The 23,022-nt window shown below is 39.0% G+C and overlaps 1 protein-coding gene across 5 annotated transcripts in view; it reads left to right on the top strand.

Moving 5' to 3' along the window:
- Positions 1 to 1,974: 1,974 nt before the first annotated feature.
- Positions 1,975 to 23,022, top strand: part of ndst2a (N-deacetylase/N-sulfotransferase (heparan glucosaminyl) 2a) — a 43,580-nt gene continuing 22,532 nt past the window's right edge. The window contains exons 1-4 of one of the 5 annotated variants that reach the window (XM_067609246.1): positions 1,975 to 2,129; positions 16,403 to 16,463; positions 19,550 to 19,614; positions 22,921 to 22,982. The gene's annotated coding sequence lies outside the window, so the exon portion shown is untranslated. Of the gene's footprint in view, positions 2,130 to 16,402; positions 16,464 to 19,549; positions 19,726 to 22,920; positions 22,983 to 23,022 lie in introns of all 5 variants that reach the window. The other 4 variants (XM_067609244.1, XM_067609245.1, XM_067609242.1 and 1 more) reach the window with 4 other exon arrangements.

Raw genomic sequence — 23,022 nt, 5'->3', positions numbered from 1 at the left:
AAACAGCAGAAACCTATATGAAATCAATATTTGGTGTGAGCAGCTTTGCCTTTAAAACAGCAACAGTTCTCCTTGGTACACCTGCACACAGTTTTACATGTACTTGGCAGGTCAGCTGTTCCTGCATCTTGGAGAAGTTGACACAGTTCCTCATGTGATCCCAGACTGGCTCCATAATGTTGAGATCAGGGCTCTGTGGGGGCCACACCATCTGTTGCAGGACTCCTTGTTCTTCTTGTTGCTGAAGATAGCTCTTTATGATTCTGGGTGGATGTTTGGGCTCATTGTAGTGCTGCAGAATACATTTGGGACCAATCAGATGCCTCTCTGGTGGTTTTGCATTATGGATGAGAATCTAAACATCTTAAGTGCCTACAACCACCTGTAATCACATGACCAAACATGACCCCTGATCCAGTTCCAGTATCCAATGAAGACAGTGAAATGTGGTGAGAGCACCATCAGAGCTGGTGAGTGGACCCTGAGTTAAGACTCACTCAATTTGTAACTCAGGCTTTCTGTTCAACTAGTCTGTCATCTCCAAATTGACATCATCAGGGTTATTTCAAAATTATATTCTGATGATAAAATGATACTCTGTTAAATTGAATTCTGTTAGTTTTTTATCCATTAACAGATGAAGTTTTGACAGGTTAATTCACTTTCTTTAGTTTATAGTAGTTTTGCAATTTTTCCACAGTGCAAAGTTGTTTTGGGGATAACAACAGTTTTTTTGTATTATTTTTATTGACACATTACTCATAGCAACATATAAACCACATAGAAATCAATACCCCAAACCCAACTTAAACCTGTACACACACGCTTACACACATACACACACGCACACACACACAAAGAATAGTGGAATTGGTGTCTTACAGTCTTTGAGAATACGTTTTTTTGCTATTACCATGACCATCAATAGAGCTGTTTGAATGTGTAAAGGGAGAGTCAACAAGTCCTCTGAACATCCAAAGAGGTCTTATGATGAACCCCAGAAAAAAAGGAAAAAATTCTTGACCAAAATTGATAAATTAGTGGACATTTCCAAAATAAATTCAACAATTTACCATCATTCAACTTACATTTATCACAGATTGGGGGCACAGAGAGGTCAAATGTATGTAACATGACCTTAGAGTAATGGAAACAGTGAATCACTTTGAACTGAATTAACCTGTGTCTGCTGTTTATTGAACAACTATGAATGCAGGAAAGTGCAGTCCTCCATATTTTATCAGGCAACACAGCATTGATTTCCCTTTCCCAAGCCCTCTTGATACAGTTGACAGACACAGAGTCCTTAGGAAAAAAACCTCACAAATCTAGTGATAAGCTTCTTATTCCGGTGAAAGAGAGAGAGAAAGAGAGAGTGAAAGCAATTCCAAAAGAGTATGTCTCCTACAAGTGGACTCAAAATGAGGGATGTTTTACCTCACAAAATTTCTGAGTTGCATGTAATGAAAAAAATGGTTAAACTTATGTTAGAATATCACCTAACAATATTGTACAATATGTATAGTTCTTTAATTTTTTGGCCATTGCAGAGCGGAACATGTTTATACCATCTGAGACATACATTATACACATTTCATTTTTATGGCACTAAAATTCTATAATGCTCACAAGAACTGATTTTTCTCAAAACATGTTTTGATCACCAAATTTGTTTTCTGATAATAAACTGATAAGACTGGTGAAGTAAGTCATCTGCGATTGTTCTCGTGACACCTAATAGTGCATTTGTCATGTCAATTTATATTTCTGCTCACAAATCTTTCCCAAGTGTTTAAACTGCACATCTGTGTTTCTGTAGGTTTTAAGAAACTTTACTGTGGCTTCAGGGACTGGCACTTAGCCAATGCTTTAAATCTGTCCCGAAGAGAGGAGAGTACCCTGTCTTCCTTTAGACTTTGGTCGGTGAAAACAAACTGTAGATAACTCATTTTGGGGGTTACGTTTAAACCCTCCCCCGGTCTGCCAGATTTGGTTGAGTCCAGGGTTCCACCAGAACCAAGATGGCGGACTTAGCAGCGACGCGCTGAACTTCAGTTTACACTTTAAACGCTTACGCTTTTTCTCCCCCTTACTCTGGTCGGATTGTTGTCTTTTAAGAACGAATACTGGTAAGTCAGAAATCATTGACAGATTTCGTATTTATGACATTGTCTGAAAGTTGAAGGCCGTTTTCGCTGCGGAGTCTGTGAGCAGCTGTCGTATCCTCAGCAGCTAGCTGACGGTGTTCCAGGTCCCAGTTATCCCAGTCACAGTACTGCGCTTTGAAATGGGAACCTATCCTACCGGCTGGACAGCATATGTAATTACATGACAGCACCTTACTGGGAATACGGCATGAAAAAGAGGAGGTTCGGGTCACAGGTTCAGGATGCAGTATCGACCCGGAGCCACTGAGAGCTGGCGCTAACTATGCTAACATTAGCGACAGTCTAGTCTAATGAAACTGAATTAGCTGTTAGCATGCTAGCAGGCATTCACGACGGACTACTGACTGCAGAAATAAAGTTTTCCCGTATTTGTTTTATGCTGCTTTTCAGATCTTTTTCTTCATGTTATGACAGTTTGGTAGGATGACACCGAGATGTACTTTAATGATGCCTACATTTCATTTAGTGTGGACCTGATATGTTCTTCAGTGTAATGGTAAATGCGAGGCAGTGTTTTAGTATCTGAGTTACTCAGACAGGGGGCTGTGTCTGGGGCTCCAGGTTGGATGTTTTGGTCGCTGGTTGCCCGCTTCAGTCAAAGACACTTGTAGTATTCTGCTAATAGGAGCAGTGTTGGTCTCCAACACAGCATTTTACAAGTTCTCTTGACTGCTGTAGCTCAAAGCTCCTTGAGTTTGATTATCTGCCTGTGGTTTACAAGCAGTGTATGACCACCGAGTGTGTGTGTGTGCGTTGATTATAGTGAATTGTTCTGAATAGTGACTTGTTGAATGAGGCCTGGGGAAAAAAGCTGTCATCTGGATCAGACCAGACTACACTAGTGTGTTCAAATTCTCCACTTCCAGGCAACATCATCTCTGATGGCTGAGTTAAATTGCAGTTATATTATTGATACAAGAAAAATAACTATGTTCACCTTTACAGAATGTCACAATTAATCGACAACAATTAATGATGTGATAACTTTTGCATGTGGAACCCCAAATTGCTCCCAATGGCTGTGCCATTGGTGTGTGTGTGTGTGTGTGTGTGTGTGTGTGTGTGTGTGTGTGAGAGTGAGTGAGTGAGTGAGTGAGTGAGAATGATTAGATCCTACTGATGCGCATGTTGGCAACTTGCATGGTGAATGGGTGAATGTGGCTTGTAGTGTAAAAGTGCTTTGAGTGGTCAGAGGACTAGAAAGGCGCCAAATCAGTGCAGTTCATTTACCATTTAACTCAGACCATAGCTAGACCATTGATAAAGAATTGAAAGTTCTAAAAGGTAACACTGTTTGCTTGATCAGATTCTGTGTCTTGTTTACCTAGCCTTTGATTAAGTATTAACTGATTTAAATAATAGTATTGGTAATGATTTATGTATGTTGTGCCCTATAGTTCATGAAATTTGGTTTGACTTTAAGATTAGTCATGATAACAGGATAACATGATAACTGCAGTTCAAATTGAGCTGAATGCTTCTCGGAATTCAGAGTGAAAAGGACTGGGGCACCCTGATAGACTGATAGACCTACAGCCTTTAATAGTGCAAATCTTTCAGCACTACTGTGTCTTTATCAGAGTCTAGTCAGAATTGTTTGTCTTCATCAGTCGACCATCCTTTGCGACCAGAGTTGAATTTGTGTTGGGCGCTGGCTGGCTTTGGTGAACTGGTGTGTCTATTAGGGATGGAAACTCAATTTGGTAAAGTCATTTCACTGAGCAGTCAGAGGAAGAGCAACAGATCATGCATGTGTGTGTATATGGAGAGAAGGAAAGAAGTTCAACTTTATTTGGTAGCTAGAATATGCATTTCCTGAAAAAAATGCATGATTACAACTAGCTGATTAGACTGCTAACTACTGCTGCTGCCATCAGCCTCAGCTCCAGCAGCAAATTCTTTTCATATTGTAGTGCCATCTATGAATGAAGTTGTACAAGGCTGTCCTGAGACGGTATTGAACTGTATAAAGCACTAAACCACTAGATGACAGTATAACATAATGATCTTGAGATCAAGACAATATTTAATTGGTTTGATCTAATTAAATTGACCAAAAGTTCTGGTTGGGGGGATAATGTCATATTCAGACCTCCTACAAGTCAAAGCCAGTCTACTCTTGTCATTGTGGGTCTGATGCATTGTATGCCACAGTTTTACAATATTACAGACTAGTAGCTACAAATACTGTCAAAAAAGCCAAAACGAGTGTAATATTCCTTCTTTATTGATGCAGTTCTGGAAATGCCTTCAGCTGAAGTTTTTTTCAGCATTCTTTATTTCATCTCCAAATTTATCCTTGCTGAGGTTTTGACCAGGATGACATGATGAAAATAACATAATAGACTCGATTATCCAGCACTGCCTCATTGGTTAGTAAAAAATATGTTCTAGATTTGGGAATAAAAGCTCATTTCACTCGATGCACTGAGCCCATTAATGTTAGTTGCTGCCCTTTTCACACAGGCTGTTCTAGGCGGATATGCTGCGCCTTTATTCCGCCTCGCTGTTCTGTATTAAAGTTATGGACACGCAGTGGGGGGCAGAGTTGCTCCTCCAATAAACCGGCTACCGAGGTAGTCACAGCCGGATGGACGTCTGTGTGAAGCTTTGGGATAGCTGGAATGGCTGGACAGGGAGCTGACGCTATTGTGTTACACATCATGCTGGGATGCTATGTAAAAGCACACACGGTGGCATTATGCCAGTTTTGTTCAGTGAAAAAAAAAAAAAAAGTGAAGGTGGCTTAGTGACGGATCTCCTTTACAGCTATAATGCGGTATAAAAAAAGTATAAAAAAGTGAGAATATATGAGATGAGAGTATAAAACAGCCTCTGTAAAACTGCAATGATCACCCCACCGGTCAGCAAGACCCACGTATATGTATTAAGAGTAACGTTAGTTAGCCAAATTACTAACACTATATTGGCTAACATGCCAGACAAAAGACACTAGCATTAGCGTTAATATTACTTATCATAAGCAAATCGATTATGTTTGCTGGCTTGGTGCCGATGAGCCGAACACTTTTTTGACCTGTTAGCTTCCTTTGATAAAGTTGTGATTACTTTTTCGAGGTTCCAGGCTTTTTGGGTGGGTGAGCCCTGCATGCCTTGCAGTAGAGGAGAGTCGTCTTATTCATTTATTCGACACCAAGCCAGTCTATTTTCCATTTTTCAATAGTTGAAGCCGCAACTTTCTTTGCCGTTTGTCTTTATTTTGCTTGCTGGTGGTGGTGTTGGTGACGGCCCGGGACTTTTATCGAGTGGAGCAGTGAGAGTTTTTGTGAGGTAGCGCTCCATCCTGGCAGCGAACTTCACTGCAGGTGCAGCAGGAGTGCAACACCTCTGTCAGGTATCGTAGTGCGTAGTGTGAACAACAGCGCTGTTTGTGTTTGTGTGTTGAAATTGAAATTAAATGAATTGGATGAAAATAAAATGATAGCATCATGTAGAAGTAGGATATTGACCTAAACTGGTAAAGATAAAATTATTTTTTTCGAATTTTTGGGGGCATTTTCTGCCCCTCTGTCACGGTTTTTAGGGGCATTCTGAGATTTGTTGCCCTTGCCCCCCGCTAATTTCCGATGCTGACGCTAAGTCTAGCCAGGCTGGAAGAAGCTTGCAGTGTGTGCGTGTACAGAGTGCATAAGCAGCCCAGAAAAGTTGATTGTCGAAAAGATGATACTATGTCGCAAAAAGAAGAGAAAAATGGAGCGATGTTCTTCTCTGCAGCAGGACAAACCTGCTGATGAAACTATATGAAGAATACAAAGGAGTTTTCACCAAAAAGGGCAAAATTGCCGCAATTAACAAGGTGAAGGAGATGGCTTAGCACAAGTGATAGCCTAAAGGTTAGAGGAGTGAATTTATTACTAGAAGTTGGCGATTCAATCCCCACATCCAGCTTGATGAGTCTGTGTGGGAAAAGTGAAGAGTAGCTCTCGTCCCTGTTCATGGTTTTCTCTTTATTTGTTAATAAATGAGCATTCAAATCACTGACTGTGGTTATATTATCACTAGACTAGATAATATCAGATGATTTCTATAGACGACTTATTTAAACAGCATAAATTTTGTATATGAATGATTCTGTCTCAGAGCTTTTTGATCCATATAAACAGCTGATCATTGTAACTGTGATCACTATAAGCAGTATACGTTTAAACACAGCAGAAGGTCAAGGTTTGGACTTCATTTAACTTTCTTTTTGTCCTCACAACTTGAACAAAATCAGTGAATGAATAAATAAATAACTTCAAAATAATGCTGGCACACTTTTATTTCTTAAATTACAAATGCTAAGCTTTTAAATAAAAGGGTTCACTTCAACACAGAAGTGACCACAAATAAAATGTGGATTTACTGAAGTATTTTTGTAAAAGTCCCTCACAGTTCTATTTTGTGTTTCCAAACACGGACAAGTGATGTGAATACGAAAAGACACTCGATGGAAGCGTCTTTATAGAGTCTGTTTCTGTCCGTCAGACATTCTTTGACATGCAGCTGAGGTAAGCTTGACCGTCAGTCTGCCATGGGGCAGCCTAGTTCTGCTGACTAAGTGATGGAACGGAACTCTCACTTAAATTAGCGAGGCTTATCAAAGGCTATCCCATTAGCCAGCTTGATCAAACATCCCTCAGATAACTGCTAAAGTATAAGTTTGTCTGATGTTGACTGCTGTTAGTTATTGGTTTCATTAATGGTTTACAGCCTAATAATGTGCAGGGGTTCCCAGACATTCATTTATTTGTGGCGGGCCACCACAATATCAACAATGAACGCCATATTTTCTTACTTTTTTTTACTATTTAAAATCTTATTTCATAGTAGACCTGCATACAGGGCATTGATTCGCTCAGCCCACTTGTCCTGCTCTCGCTCTCTCACTCGCTCTCTCACAACACATTGACAACGGACCTGTCTGTGAACAGCCCCACCCCTCTTAATCAAAACATGATCATGTGCGGGAGGAAGGATTGCTGTTGGCTTTTCCCCGCAGAGAAGACGGCTGGCCGAATTCCTGAGTAGAATCAGACTGGAGTTCATGAATAGTTAGTATCATGAACACCAACACAAATATTCCACCAGAAAAGTTGGTGGGGGGGTGTTAACATATGTAGAGGTGTTATCAATACTTAGACAGATGACTGATGCTACAATTTTAAACTAAAGTGCCTGCTCCGCGAGTCTGCGGCAGCAGTAGCAGAGTCGCAGCACAGAGTATCAGAGTCTCCCAGGTCTTGGTGCTTGTTTTCGGCAGAAACAACTTAAACTACTTCCCTAATTAAACATGATGTGCTTGATGTTGTTATTAATGGCTCCTGATGAAACTTAAAAGCTCAGCATTCTCGTTGCCCTTTAGCTTCCTTTTTATGAGTCAGATGAAGCTAATATTTCTCTGTATAATATGACCTCCTCTTTCACTCAGCTGTTGTGTGTCTGAAGTGCATTTACAGATGGCATTTTTTGTTTAATTTTCAGTTATATTTTCAACATCCGTGAATATAACCATAATTATAACCATAAATATAACACCAAACATTAGTTTAACACTACAATTTGTCAAAAAACACATTTTATTGGGGACCCACTCAATTTCCCTGGGAACCACTCAAATGACCACCTGTGGGTCCCGGGGACTCACCACATTGAAAACCTGTCAACATCACTGCTGTACATAGTGTTTGAAGGAAGAGAGAATCTGTAAGTTTAAGAAACAAGAGAGACCACCTGGAGTTTGTAAAGTGACAGCACTCTCCCTTTAATTAAGGTTTAGATGTCAAAAACTATAAGTCCTATGGGAAATGTATTTACATTGTGAGAGAGAGGAGGCTTGTGGCAACATTTTAAGGTATGATATGCAGGACTGGAATTAAGTCATTTTTAGGGCAAGGCCACTTTGGCCATTGATAAATATAAATTTATCTGGGCATCGCGGGCAAAATGTAAGGCATCAAGACCAAAACCAATGGTGCAGTAACAGTAAGTGATAATTACATTGTATGAAGACATAACAGTATAATACAATCAACAATTAGGAGTCAGTGTATTGAAAAACAGTAGTAAGTTTATTAAAACTGTACACTGAATGTTTGACTTTTTCACAAAATGATTCTGATTTTTTTTTTTTTTTTTAAATGTGAACAATTCATTATATTAATTGTTATTGTTATATTTTAATGATAAAGTAAAGTTTATAAATGGGCTAAGGGTGATCAACATTAATCTAAATAAGTTTCAACACCCATGCAACTATTAGCATTTGAGTCTGAGATCATAGGAGCAGTCACAAAAATGCCTTAAAACACTTTTTTACATGTTTAACATTAAACACATTGATGAGAAACTTGTCAAGGAGAGAATCGGATGAGAGCTGCGAGTAACAGCCGACAGACTCTCCTGATCTGTCGTAACTGAGAAGTGTTTGTGTGCTTACAGAGAAATGTGTGTGTGTGTGTGTGTGTGTGTGTTAATGTTGCATCGTGCTGAAAAAGTAGTAACCCATCAGATCTCACAGCAAGTTATAAACTCTTATGTACATTCGTACTTAGCTAACACTATGCAGCAATATCCTGGTTAGGATGTCAACAGTTAACCACCAAGAATATTTTTGACCGGTTACGTATGTCGGTCTATAGGTTAGTTTGCATTAAAGAAAAGATTTTTTTGGCCTGGTGGCCCACCAGGCCTGTACAATTATAGGGTAAACACTGTACTTTCTACGCTGTCACTCAGAGAGTAACATTAGTGGAATGGAGCAGCGAACTCCAGCAGTAACAATCGAGACCGGCTGACCAACTCACACTGCAGCATTAAACAACTTAAACCAAACCTCTGAAGTGAAGAAAATAACTGTGCTCAGTCTATTTCACCTCAAAGACCCTGCGTCTTGGACATCGCTGTCCAAGATGCTGGACAGTTTTCCGATTGTGAAAATTAATATTCAATTGTAAAAAAAAAAAAAAAAAAAAAAAAAAGTGGCACTACTGTGGCTGTCCGCCTTGCGAGTTGCATTAATTACTATTGTGAATGTCATGTTATTGTTGTATTACCTTAATTCAACAGTGTTTCTATGCTTTGGCAACATTGCGACTTTATACAGTCCTGCCAATGCAAGCACTGTACAGTAAATGTGACTATTTAGTAAACATTAAACACACAAAACATGTGTTTAATGTTCTCTAACATTTTCTTGCTCTTTTTATTTATATATTTAATTTCCTTTAATAAATAGTAGTTTTCTTCATCTTGAATTGTATTATCCTTGAATGTGTAGGTATGCAGATCTTTTAAAAGATATGTTTATGTTGAAATAAATACAAGTATATGTCTGTCATTGTATTGGTTTGCCCTCTTATGGACATAATGCGCAAAAATAGATATTCAAATGGTTTGAAACTATAGGGTTTTTTTGTTTGTTTGTTTGTTTTGGTTTTTTTTTCTTTTTTTAATGAATATTCAAATGTAATTTTTGGCCAACTTTGATAGCCCTTCAGTTTACCTGGTGATCTTGAGACAGAGGATGAAATGAATGTCACTGTGAAAACTTTCCAGAGTTGCAAAATCCTTCCTCATAATAATATATACCACTGTGCTGTTTTTTGGTTTGGTTCTGCAAAAGCCTTAAAACTCTGGACTTCCAGATTGTATTTCAAAGTCTCACTAGTACCTGAAACACACACACCAAATCAGCTGTTTGTTTGTTTGATTTTTTATATTGTATTGCTGTTTTTGATCTGAACCTGAGAAAAGTCTTCTTACGTGTTTATTTCTCTTTCGCTGTGGAACCTGAGTGTGCATGATGGTGCGTTTCAAGATACCTTGGCATGCAGTGTTTGCCCTGTATTATATCATTCTGTGGCAGTGCACCGCTGCAGAATTATGAGCACCGCTGTTAAAATTTCACACGATCATTATTATCAACAGGCTACTAATGATTTTCACTCACACACTGTGCGAGCACGATAACACCCTATGTTATCATGGAATTGTTTTGAGTCATCGACTAGTGCATCAAATCCCACAATCCCCCCTCTCGTCATTCTTCAAAGTACATCTGAGTGAAAGGTACTGTTATAAGTGTAGCGTGGCTCCTTTAAGGAATAGGGCAGTGCACATCGTGTGTGTGTGTAGCCAGTATGTAGTTGAGCGAGTGGCAGAAAAGTGATTGTGAATGCGAGCGGAGCAGAGCAAAAGGTTAGCAGTGAGTTGTCAGTCTGGCAGTAAATGTACAGTACAGACTACAGTGTGTCAGTTAATAAATGCTGCAGCTTCTCAAGACCAAGAAAAGTCTCGTCTGTTGTTTTCCCAACTGTTGGAAAAGTGAAGGGGGTTAGCTCCAAAGTTAGCAATAATGGGTTAGCCTAACCTGACCAGGCTCACAAACTGAGCAGGAAAAAGCAAATGTATTTAATGTTGTATTCAGTGTTGTTGCAGGAAGAATCAGCTATCAGTGAGGAGGCCTGTGATTCCATGTGTAGGAAATATTGTCCTGGATCATTAGGCCACACTAACAGAATGTAACATAACAATGAACACTCGGTTACATCAGCCACAGTCTTTCTTCTCAAGCCTGCATATTTTGAGTTGCCCCTTTTCATCCTAATAATTGGTTTCCTGGTAGAATTCAAATGATGAGTGAGGCTCTGAAGTGGCACATTGAGAAAGAGGTGGCTATTAAAAGCTGATTTCCATTTGTGACATTCCCCTCTCTGACAACTGACTTGTTCATTTCTGCTCTTGAGTGGAGGCCCAATTAGAGCTCTATGCCCAGGACCACTTCTGTCCTAAGAGCATATTACTGATGTCTGAGATAACACCTTATAATTAAGAGGAAGGCCCTGGGATGGCTTTCACAGGGAGATTGTGTTTGTGTATGAGGCCAAGACTATTAGAACCAGAGATACACCAATCCACTTTTTCAGTTCTGATCCAATTCCAATACCTGAATTTGGATATCTGCTCTTTTTTCTTGAATGTTGTTATTACAAGCAGTCTAAGTTCGAGCAGCGAAGCTGCTGGAACCCTATTATATTTGTTAGGATTCTTATTCTTATTCTTATTCTTATTATTCTGCCTTAAAAGTATCTGGGTCTCAATAACCGCCGTAATAGCTTCAGTTCCCAAACTTGGCACACAGGTTGGAAATCTCACCCACTACTGAGACAAAAAAAAAAAATTGTACCAATTGGCTAGATGGTGGTGCTATAACAACAAACTTTAGGTTTTGGCCTATAATTTTTGAACTGTTAAGTCCCAGAAACAAAGTTCTTTTTTTCCTGTAATGTGTGGGTCCAGACGAATCAGTCCATATAAGCCAACATCCATTTGCGGCTAGATAGATTTTGGATCTTTTTTTTCGTTACTCCTCCTACTAAGTTTTGAGCAATCAGCGTCAAATTTGGCACATAGCATATCTGGACCAAGCCAGAAAAGAGTGCTTTTTCTGATTTTTTACATTTTTAAACCTGTGTCTTTAAATTCAATTTTACATAACCATTCATAAATTAAAATTGGCTTAAGCTATTAACCAAACTCGGTGCATGTGTTTGGATCCTAGGTTCGAGCTTCGCTGCACAGTCCTTGTATATTCTGCCATTAGGGGCTGCCACAAATGTAAAAAGTTTATATCTCGTAATCGGCTGCATGGATTCATATGAAATTCAGTTTGCACGGTCTAGGGTTAATTTAGACTCTACAACAAATCTAAAATTCTAAACATTGGACATTCCAACTTCAAAAAATTAAAATAAAGGTAAGCGGACAGTTTTGTGGCATCGGCACAATAATGGCTTTTTTCTGGCAACTTGACCACGCAGCCCATTTTTGTTCAAGTACCTCCTTATTGTTCATCTTGAAACAGCACATGCAACTTTCAGCTGAAGTTGCATGTGGGTTTTTCTTTACAACCTGAACAATTTTCCTGTAAATTGTGGCTGAAATCTTTGTTGGTCTACCTGACCGTGGCTTGGTATCAACAGAACCCTTAATTTTCCACTTGTTTATCAGAGCTTGAACACTACTGATTGGCATTTTCAAATCTTTGGATATCTTTTTATATCCTTTTCCTGATTTATAATTATAATTTTAATTCAACTCCCTTTTCTCACAAGTCCCTTGAGAGTTCTTTTGCCTTCCCCATGGCTCAATATCGAGTGAAGTCAGAACAGCCCTGGATGAAATGTGCAGGGGTTTCTCAAGAACTAAGAAACTCATTGACTATTTATAGCCAGACTCTAATTACAATCAAACAAGTCACAGGTGTGGAAACGTACCCTTCACAGCTATTTAAACCTTTCTACTTGTGTGTATATTATCAGGTCAAACAAGGGTATGTAAACTTTTGATCAGGGCCATCCAGATCTGTCAATGATAACACAAGGGATGCACTGATCCGACTTTTTCAGTCCCTATACCGATACCTGGGCTTTGGGAATTGGATGATACCAAGTACCGATCCGATACCATTGTTTAATTAAGCTGTATGCCTCACTGTGTGGAAGACAGTGGGATCATTCTTTTATGTGTAAGGCAAAATCAGGCTTGACTTAAACATTGCTTTCCTAACTTTATTATTTACTTAAATACTATTAAAATAACGATACCAGATCAGCCCATTGTGGCCCATTGAGTCAGTATCGGACTGATACCTGATATCCGATATAGTATTGGTATCAGTGCATCTCTATATAACACCTGTCTCATGTGATTGTCATCACAGCAGAGGTTCACAACTAGAGCAACATTATCCCATTTTCAACACACTACTTTAGCTGAGAATACACATAAAGATGCAAGTACAGTTAGCTGTGAGGCAGGATCAGATGATTATGTGTTAATGATTTGGTTAGATCTTACAAACACTAGCTTTGATCCAAATGGAAACCAAATTGACTATTAATTATTGAAGAGACAATCGCTGATAGTTTTATTTCCTGACGCACACTTTTTTTGCACTGTACACACAATAACATAGCTTCATAAATACAACATAGCTATAACTGTGCTATAATCACAGCTTAACAAGATATTCAGCGCTGAATAAGTGCAATAGACGACAGGGCTACAGCTACGTACTGACACTAACCCACAGACACACACACACACCGGAGAGCCTCACATAGTAGAGCCGCTAGCCCAGCTAAAACGCAGTCACCCACACAGAAACTCTCTCAAAGGTCTAAGTGTTCTTCTAGTGACAAACAGAAGACAAACTTGTGCGTTACACACTATGTAGCCATGAGGTCACACCTCCTACAGACATTGCCCCCTGCTCCTCTGTTGCATTTTAAATACGCTGGGAAGGAATTTGAATGTGTAGTTACCCTTTAGGGAACTAAACTGTCATAGAAAATAAAATCTGACATGTCTGTCTATCAGCATAAGTGACTCGGCTCCTAAATTTAGTACAATTGTGTGCAATCCTTACTATCTGCCAATCCTGACAAGTGCACTGTGCAATCTGACAAAACCCCATATCTCTGTTCTTTATGTGCCTGCTCACCAAAGTTTTGTTCTGTGCATCATTGCGCAGAAAACAATCCACTGCCATTCCACAGCGTCCAGTTACAATCTCAAGTGTCCAATTACATTTGAACCCCTAAACTTTGAGCACCATGTGTTTTAAAAGGGCTATATCTCCCACACAGTTCTTCCTATATTGATGTGAATCTACTCAAATTCAAGTTGACTGTCCCAGGAACAGCTGGAACCAGGGCGCTACTTCAGAAAACTAGTGCATTCCTCTCTGCCAGTCAGAACACAGATTTCTCAATTGATGTAGGCCAATCAGTATGTGATAACGTAATTTTTAGGTGTAGCTGTGGTAGGACCACAACCTAATGGTAGCTGCATATAACAATGTTGCTACATCAAAGAAATATTGGGAAGGTGGGTGTTACAAATGAGTTGAGTGAATATGACCACAGTGCAGTTTGTCAGTAGGCTGTCGGTGTTTGTTTCTACAGAAGCAGTGGTTTCAGGGCATTACTGGGGTTTCTAGCGGAAAGTGTGTACCTAGAGGGTGTGTACCTAGAGTTGGAACGTGTGTTAGAACATGTTAAGACACGACAGGTAGACTGTAATGAATAGTTTGTGCTGTAAGCTTTGCTCAGCCCTGTTCCTCCACCCTTTGCTTCCCCAGCATTACTGTCCTGGCTTCCCTCAGACATCTGTTCACAGAAACTCGCTTTGAGAAGGTGTTATACTTAATACTTCATTTAGTGGTATTATTTGTTTTAGCATTAAAATGTTTGGAAGAATGTTTTCTCTAATTTCATGTAACTGCTGTGTTGGGTTGTGAGGTTGCAGTTTGAGCTAAAAATGGCTAAAAATGTGTGTTTTGTTTTTAAAAATGGGTGATTACTTATGAAACATTTGGCTACAGTTGTTGATTGGTTTTAGATTAGCCTATATTTTTTATACGTTTAAATACTGTTTCTAATTTTAGTCTCATATTCAGACAGATGACAGCGGGTGGGGGTGACACGGAGCAGAAACTGTTTATTCATTGAATTTACAGAAAATGTGCTATATTGTGATATCTATCGTTTTCGGGATATGAAATGACGTATATAGGGATATGAGATTTTGGTCATATTGCACAGCCCTAGTCCCAGTCAAGTTTTTTTGGCCCCAGATAAGAGTTTTTTAATAATGGATATCTGCTCACATTGAGTCTGAAATAACACAGCTGTACTAATAAATTAAGCACACCTTATTTTACATGAGCTATTAGATCCAAATACTGAAGGTCCTGGTTCAAAACTATTAAGTTGAATTGATATGATATGAAGAGAAGTTAAACTGGGAGGATATGACTCCTGACATTGACATGATGTGATCAGTTAGACAGAAGATGTCTTACTCTGTTAGAGGAGCTGAGTCTACAGAAACACTCAGTCCACCTGTGATTCAACAGTTTTGCTCTTTGTCTTTGGTCGAGTACAGAAACCAGGCCTCAGAGAGTACATTAATTAGCGACAGCTGATATGATCTGCTGCCAGTGACATTTGGACATCTGAGCTGTTAAGTGACAGACTGGTGTGCATGTTCGGCAGATATTGATGACGTGTCTTCTCAGTGGTCTGTTGATGTATACTGGACTGCAAGCATTGAGCAAAGCCAAGGCTAGCAGGTAATGTTATTTAGAAGAATAGTTTGTGTGGTGGTGAGTGTGCGTGTACATTTGTATTTAAGCCAAATAGTCTGTTGTGCTGGACAGACAGCCTTTCCCATAAATAAGTGACTTGCCAGGGCCAAGCGATCCCTCTGTGCTCTTTTGCCCAGACAAGTGGTGAGCATCAGTCAAGCCTAGCTGAATCCTCTGGAATTATGTAACAGTCTGTCCTTTCCACCAGCTCTACACAAAGCACTGCTAGTAGAGAATCCCTCAACTACAGAGTGTTAGTGAGCAGTAGGGCTGGATATCGGCACTGATCTCTTGTTTCGATTCTTGATCCACTTACATCAGATAAATACTCATATTAAATAGAGTGCTTAATTCATCTGGGAGCTTAAATTTCTTACATACATACACTCTGACAAGTAAGCTACACTGTTTTTTTTATATTATATTATATTATATTATATTATATTATATTATATTATATTATATTATATTATATTATATTATATTATAGGCTGAATTGTAAACACATTTCCTGGTTATTTAACTATAGACCAAGGACCTTTTTCTTGGGCAAATGCAAAAAGACTAAAACATGACACATCTATATTTTTTAAGGTCTACATGTGCAAAACAGCTGAGCAAGTTTTAGTATTGATTACTCTCCACACAACATGCATCTTAACAATAACTACAATAACATGATCTCAATTATTTTGGTCTAATTTATTTTATTATTTTATTTATTTTTATATATTATATGTTTAGTAGTTTTCAGTAGGTTATGGAAGTGCACTACAACATAGTTGATCTTATTTATTTTGATCTAATTTATATATAATTTATTTATCTCTTTTTTACATATTTGCTTTTCAGTTGAATTATATTTAAAGTTCAAAGAAATCTACTGTTAAAAAGACAAGTTTTTTTTTAAAAAAGTTCAATAAATGCATGATGTTACCAAGGTCAATGAGTAATTGTGTTAAATAACCGTGATCTCAATATTGACCAAAATAATCGTGATTATGATTTTTGCCATAATCTAGCAGCCCTAGCCTCTACTATGTTCTGCTGTCATGTGCTCTCTGTGTTTGATCACGGGCAGGGCTGAGCTGTTGGTGTGAGTGTGCTGTACACAGCGCAGCAGAGGAGAGACAGTGAACCAGGTGAAGTAGCCTTCTCGAGTTGGCGACAAATACACTCGTGACATTACTGTAAGTCAACAAAAGCTTTGCGAGTAAAAATCCAAGAATAGTAATTTATTAATATAATCCATGCAAAAGATGGACAGAATCCAAATGACAAAGAACATTGCTGTAAAGACTGTGATTTGCAACACAAAAAAATAAACGATAGAGCATAATATGAAACGGGAGACGTTTTTCTATCATCATACGATATATATTGTCATATCGCTCAGCCCTAGTACCAGCTACTACAACGAAGGCCGTATTCCCACCAAATCAGGTGGTGCAGTGAAACGCAATCTTCTCATTCATTAGAATAGGGGTAGTGTGTTGGCTGTGGGGGTTTTGGCCATTGATCCCGAGTCAACTTTCGCAGAAATGCAACCCAACGTCACGCTGTAGTGGCCAATCACAGCCAGCGATCAGAGTGATCAGAGCTGTAAGGCCGTATTCATACTGCAGGGTTGAGCGGAGGTGTGGGCGTTTTAATTTGTGCTCTAGAACGTAACCACTGTGAAACAATCAGAAAATAATGTTTCATTGATACGATTCAGCGGCTTTCTCACTACCACCACTCCCTCTCTTCATTCACTCTCCAGCTTTCTCGACCACAGCTGCTCTCTCTCTCGCTATGAGCTATGATCAGTCTGATCTCCGATTGTGTGTGGTCACCGCAGGCTTCAGCCGCAGTGACGTTGGGTTGCATTTCTCCAAAAGTTGACCCTGGCTCAACTTTCCAGCCACAGGCCATTGTAGCACCGCTGCGGCCAAAAACTCCTGCAACTGAAACACACTACCCCCATTTAAATGAATGGGAGGACTGGTGTTTTCGCCGCACCGCCTGATTTGTCCAGCACATTCACTTTAATGATCAGGGTGACAATAGACAGCAGAAACTGAAAGCCTATTCCTGAATTCATATACACTGTTTGTTTTTGCATTTCTATTTACAAGACATCAGTCTGATATCTGCAGACAGTGTTAACTCCCTTTAGCGTTGTCAGTTTAGGCTAACTCGTTGTTGCTAACTTTGGAGATAATCCACTATTCCAACAGTTGGGGAAACACCAGACTTGACTTTTCTTGGTCTTGACAAGCTGCAGCATTTTTTAATTGACACACTGTGGCCTATACTGTACATTTACTGCCAGACTGACAACATACTGCTAACCTTTTCCTGTGCTCCGCTCACATTCACTGTCACTTTTCTGCCGCTCGCTCTCTCACTCAACCACTCACTCACCTGCTACACACACATGTTACTATTCCTTAAAAGGAGCTGAGCTACCAAGAGTGTCCCAGGCAACGACACAGAGGTTATCTCCCGTTTTGGATCAGCACTGCACAGAGGCTCCCAAATGCTATTGATTTCTGAATGAATGGATATTTAGCATTATTTTTGGCATTAAAAAAAATAGCTTTTGGCCTGGCAGGGGTTCTCATTGGCCTGGTGGCCCGCAGGGCCTGTACAGTTATAGGGGAAACACTGGTTGTGGACAAATCAATAACATTGAGGACAACATTTGGGCTTTGGGAAACATTGATAGATATTTTTCACCATTTTCTGACATTTTATGGACCAAACAACTAATTAATTAACCCAATTAATTGAGAAAATAATTTACAGATTAATCCATAATGAAACATATGGTTAGTTGCAGCCCTAGAGCAAATAGTTATTATTAGCAGCACGAGGCTGTCCATGTCACAAAGCTGAAGTGGCTTGCTGATGAACAGCGTGCAGTGTGTAGATGAGTGTTAATCAGTGTTGAGCAGGAGGTGAGCAGCTGAGGGGAAGTGTTTCCATGCAGGCTGATGAAGTGCCGGATTGATTGTCTTTGCTGAAAATGAGACACCAAAGTGAAGAGAGAGAAGGAGACAAAACAATAGGGGTTGTGCATTGACGTAATGTTTTCACGAGGTGGCACACCCCTCTCTACCGGAGTAGCAAGACTAAGAGGTGACAGCTATGAATTTGCATAACTGCGATATAAAGATGAATTAATATCAAATTAATCAATCAATATCTTGGATAAGGTCACTGAAATCAACAATAATCTCTATGACTTACTGATGCCCAGACTTCAAAGGAAATTCTGGTTGTTTTAATTTTGCTTTCATTCAGAAAACAGTGTGCCTCGTTAGTTAGCATTATACAATGTGGTCAGATGTTCTTCGTGTCATTTGACCACATCTAAAGGCACTAGTGGCATAAAGGTTAGAGAAGTGAGCTTGTGACCGGAAAGTTGTTGGTTCAGTCCCCAGGCTGGCAGGATGAATCTTTGGGGAAAGTGAAAAAGCAGTGCTTGCCCCTTCCTTTTACCACCAATAAAGTGCTCTTGAGCAAGTTGGCAAAGTGGCGGTCGGATCAGACTTGTGGTTGTACTAGGCAGCTTCCAGGTGTGAATGTGTATAACTGTGCAAATGTGATTAGGATTTTCCTGCAAAAGAGTGAAAAAAGGGAACCTTCAGTAAAACTTCCCTGAATGAATGAAGATTTTAAAAAAAGTGTTTAAACAGCTCCACACATCTAGCCAATCACTGCAGATTGTCTGTTTCGGAAAGTTACTAAAATTGTGGTTACAGACACTGTTAGACGATCCAAAAAGGGAATATTTGAAGCGTACTGAGACCTTTAGCCTTCACCAGTCTGTAAAAATGTTTCTAGTCATTAACATAACAGTTCAGTACATTGTTAGCAGTATAATGTATTTTCCTGTGTAAATGTAGTTGCTCACTGTTGTGTAATTGTGGCTCAGGGTTGGAACTGGGTAATATTTGAAATTTTTGTGATATTTGTACCAAGACAATACCTGACTTTCAGACAAAGTAAATCCCCACACCTGAAAAGATGGAACTATGGAATATAAGACCAAGAAACTGACCAAGCATTCTGTGTCATCTTTGTGACAGTTTTGGACACTTCATTCTAGGACTGTACCAAATGCTTTGGAGCTTTGTTTGTTCCCATGGTATTTGAACGGCAAAACAGTATTTGAATATTCATACCTGTTCATCAACATATATAATATTAATATCAGTTTTCATTTTTTTCCCCATGGCAGCGGTCGTCCAATAAGAAGAGGCGAAGAGAGAGAGAGGGAGAGAAAGACGGAGGCAGCGGGGCAGAGTGAGTCACGGTGCAGGTGTATGGCGGGGTGGATAGTGCCACAGATTACCTACCAAGGGAGACTGTCATGTGACATTTACGTGAGAAGAAAGGATTTGTACGCTGTCATCAGTGAGTCAACTCAACTGTCATTCATAAGTGTACAATCACCTGTACACAATTACAATTGTGACTTTTTTCCCAACTTAATTGAGCAAATTCAATTCATTCAATACATGGAGTATACCTGTTCCAGACAGTTTTTCATTATAACAGTTGCTGTAAATATACTTCACAGTATAAAAATAATATAAAAATAAATTGAATTGTACAACAAATAACTAAATGTAGGAAAATGAAAGAATCATAACGAAAACAAAAACCTTCATGAAATCCAAAATGACTTCCTGTCCAGTAAAAAAATTCAAAAAATATGTTTTATTAACAGAATGATGAGAGCAGTGAACCCACCGAATTTCATGAACATCCAAGCAACTTTATCTCAACATGGCCCTGTGTTTGGTAGTGCTATGGAGCCCGGTGGTCACGCCCAAGCCCAATCACTACAGAAATTTCCACCAGTTCTTATGTGTGTGCCAATTTTCATGAGTTTCCGAGCAACCCAAGGCCTTTAAAAATGCAATGGCGTGTTGGAATAACAATAATGATAATAATGATAATAATAATCTTTACAAAAACAATAGGTTCCTCGCACTTTCAGTCCCAGGGACCGTTGAGCCCTAAAAAATAAAGCGCTGGGAGTATTGCCACCACCAGTAAAGAGATGCACCATCACATGGATTTGGCTTTGAACCTTACAATTTGAACAATTTGTACTTGGACAGAATAGATTTGAAATAAACATAAGGTGAACTGAAAGCAACAACTAAACTCACTGCCATTTTCACCAGTGCAGCTGTTAAATTAGGCACTATTGCACCCCTCTTTGCACTTCACTTTTATTTCTGCTGCACTAAGAAAAGCGAGTAAATAAAAGGAGGCAAACTGCTACAGAGGCAGGAACAAGCCCTGAGGAAACATGTCAGTGGCTGTGAGAGATTTATAGTTTGCTCTGACTGTGACGCAAATAACTCTAGTGGTATAAAAAAATGTCACAGTGAATGCATCGGAACGTGAATCATTGACTGATCCCTGATGAGGGAATCCAGTAGTGATAGGACATTATACACCCCATGATTGTGTATCTACTGTATGTAAAGACACAGACGCCATCTAAACTCGCAAACTAGTGAGACTGTTTCAGGGCATGATGAATATAATGTAGTATACAGTATATTATAGACTTGCAGCATGTAATGCCAAGCTGCAAACATTTCACTCCCCCCAAAAAATCATACCACAACTGTTCTGAGTTAAACAAACAGCTCTAGTCTAGAGTACATACATGCGCCTGAGCCTAGCAGTGCAATAAGCTCTTAGCTTCCACTATGAAAGTTTACAATAAGTGTTGTAAGCTGTAATAAGAGTTGAATATGAAAGTTCATTCACAATCTTGGAAACAGTAGTAGACAAAATATAAATACAATAAAAAAATATATAAATATAATGAAATAAATATAAAATAAATATAAATAATTTATAAAAAAAAAACAAAAACTCTACACCTAAGATCCAACTACTAGCTTTTTCCAGAGCTTTCAACTGCAGCTGGAGTGTCTTGTTATCATGTGATCGAAGTTCCATGCTTAGAGGTCAAATAATGACAACTGAGCATCCCCACCTGCTGAAGAAAGATGTGGTTGAAATCTCTAGGAAAAGCTAGTAAGTGGACCTAGAGTTAAAATTGTTCTGTCAAACTAATATTAATAGTTTATTGATAATAACTTCAGGGAATAATCACTTACCAGAGTCTTGTGCTGCTTTTAAACCAGACTCTATTGACACTTGAGGGAACAATTACATTACTGCACATATACCATTACTGTCTTGTATTAAAAATATATTGTGATCATTTTTTGGGTCATACTGACCAACAATTAGTCACAAAAGTGATGAGTGTGTATGTTCTGCAGCCCTCTTTGTGTCATCAGTCAGTTCTCTGCTAATGCTTATATGAAAGTAGAAAGATAAAGAAACAGCTGTTGGTATCAGAGCCCAAGAAGGCAGGGCCAAACTAAATAACATTGTTATGAGGTTCAGCTGTTTGTTTTCTGGAGACATTCTTTGTAATGGGACTACAAAAAATATTGAGAACCATCAGAACATTTATCATAATTTTGTCAATAATAAATGTCACTTCTTCTAAGGTGTGTCATAGTGGACATTTCGAGAATCATTGTTCTATTCAGATGATACTAAATCTTACACACAACGATAATGTTTTTGGGTTGATTGTCAGGTGTCTTGGCCCACTACAACCAGCTGTGTTAGTTGGATTTCAACATCTTATTCCATATTCAAATTTGCAAACATAGCCCTTCAGTCTCTTAAATGTTAGCACTGTGTCCTCAAAAGTCCTGGGTTACAGCCTTGGTCCAGGTCTTGTCTGTGTAGACCTAATTATTGTGTCCTTTTAATGTTTGTGTGAATTTCCTTCAGATAGTTTCAGCAGTTCAGCAGTTTATTCTATAGTTTTCTCCTGGAGTGATGATGAGACAGAAGCAATAGTATATCTTGTACAGCCTGAGGAGATGTGTAACAGTCCCATTAATTGTTAAGTTGCCTCTGTGCCTTAAAGTCGAAGGCGTGCTGGTTCTTTCATTACTGCAGTCAGATGTGTTGTTTTACCTGTAATTTTATTAACTTTTATCCAACTTTTTCATCTTAATTTCTAGCCCAAGATGCACACCGTTGGTTTTAAAAGAACACAAAAAGCAAACCTGCCTTACATTTTTACCTTGTTGCTGTGTGAGTATGCTCTCAACTCCACATCCTTTAGTAGTTCTGTCCAGCCCAACATGTGGAGCAGAAGATTATTCACCAGACAGAGTTGTTTGTACAAAGTGCAGAAATGTATGAGTGCATACCCTTTTGACACTTGTATGAGTTAGTGGGGAGAAAAATCAATACACGGGCAAAGTTTCACAATGCACATGTTAATGTTCTCAACAAACCAAGTTGTTACCAGTTATTATCTGCTTTTGCTTCTATGATAACTGATGCTCATTATAGAGGGAAGGTCAGAAGGTCACAAAATCATTAAGAACAACTCCCAGAAGACCATGACATTTTTTAAGGAAAAGACAATATCTCACCCCATTTTCTGTATTTTGAATACTGTTTTCTCCTGGCTGGTTCTTCAGTATTTTATGTCCACTATTTGTCTTAGTCACAGCCTTTTCCCTGTTTATCCTTCTCTTTTTGCAGATATTCCCAGAAATGTTGAGTCAAAGGCATTTTCCCCGTGGAAGGAAAGTCAGTCCAAGCAAGTCAGTACACTTTGCTCTTTATTTTAATTTAGATAAGCCG

The sequence above is a fragment of the Thunnus thynnus genome, chromosome 14 (genome assembly GCF_963924715.1).
Source record: "Thunnus thynnus chromosome 14, fThuThy2.1, whole genome shotgun sequence".
Classification (NCBI taxonomy): domain Eukaryota; kingdom Metazoa; phylum Chordata; class Actinopteri; order Scombriformes; family Scombridae; genus Thunnus; species Thunnus thynnus.
The sequence above is the reverse complement of the archived record's forward strand: the minus strand, read 5'-3'. Positions and strand labels throughout refer to the sequence as shown.